The sequence below is a fragment of the Nematolebias whitei genome, unplaced genomic scaffold (genome assembly GCF_014905685.2).
Source record: "Nematolebias whitei isolate Nwh7 unplaced genomic scaffold, NemWhi1 Nwh_scaf_11085, whole genome shotgun sequence".
NCBI classification, from domain to species: Eukaryota; Metazoa; Chordata; class Actinopteri; order Cyprinodontiformes; family Rivulidae; genus Nematolebias; species Nematolebias whitei.
In genome coordinates, this window is record NW_023629630.1 from 756 (window position 1) to 1,888 (window position 1,133).

Genomic DNA, 1,133 nt, shown 5'->3' on the forward strand with positions numbered 1-1,133 from the left:
GCCTTCCAAACAGTTGACCTGGGTTCGATTCCCAGCCATCGCATAGACTTGGAGTTTATTTTTCATTTCCTCTGGTAGGTCATTGTCTCCGTGCAATATTCCTGGAGATAGTCCATCGCATGCCAGGTTTTGGAAGGAAGGATATCTAACCATAAAACTTGAATGTGACTTCACAAGCTATTGTACACACAAAAAACAAGGGCTGGTGAACCAAGCGCATTCATAGTTGCAAGGTCTTCTTTTATCCATAAAGGCATTACTACATACTTTTTGAATGGAAAAATGTGAATGCACACATTGTAGCCTGATTATCTTGTTGAACTATTTTTCCCCACTTGCTATCAAAGGAAGGATTCTAAGGAGGAACTTTTTTTTATGAAAGAATTGAGTTTTGGGGGATAAAGCAGCATGGTTTATTGCTTAGCAATGTTGCTTCACCCCAAGACGGTGTAAGTTTGCCCTCAGTTTGCCTGGAGTGTTTCTGGGTCAAGTTTACATGTTGTTTGTGTATACATGTTCTTTTTTGATTAGTACTGCGTTTTTCTCCCAACTTCCAAAAAACATGACATAGCATGTCACATGCTTTTCACATGCTCATAATCATCACCAGAATGACATCATATTAGAACAAAGCCTCAATGAATGGCATAAAATGCATGATGATGATATTTAAAATGGAGAAGCAAAATAAATGCAGATGAATTTAAAAATCTTGCTAGGGTCCAAAACTAGAAAAATGCTTGCAAAGAGCAAAAATATGTAATTGTAAAAATTAAAAATTATACTAAGTGCTAATAGTAGCCAAACTTTGTAAAACCAAGAACATGCTAACCAAGAGCCAGAAATAGTGATCTGCTTGCCATATCTGGGATACAGTAGCCAAGATTGATATGAAAAAAAGTGCATCTCTGAATAACACTGGAATTACCAGTCACAGCCGGGTTGTGCCAGTGAGATTCCAACTTGTTCTGCCAAATGATCTCAGTTTCTGTAGCAATGGTGGTATAGTGGTGAGCATAGCTGCCTTCCAAGCAGTTGACCTGGGTTTGATTCCCAGCCATCGCACAGACTTGCAGTCCATTTTTCATTTCCTCTGGTAGGTCATTGTCTCCGTGCAATATTCCTGGAGATAG

The 1,133-nt window shown here is 38.9% G+C and overlaps 1 non-coding gene across 1 annotated transcript; it reads left to right on the forward strand.

Moving 5' to 3' along the window:
• Positions 1 to 993: 993 nt before the first annotated feature.
• trnag-ucc lies at positions 994 to 1,065 on the forward strand. Its single transcript has one exon. It is a non-coding gene; the product is annotated as a tRNA-Gly (tRNA).
• Positions 1,066 to 1,133: the final 68 nt, after the last annotated feature.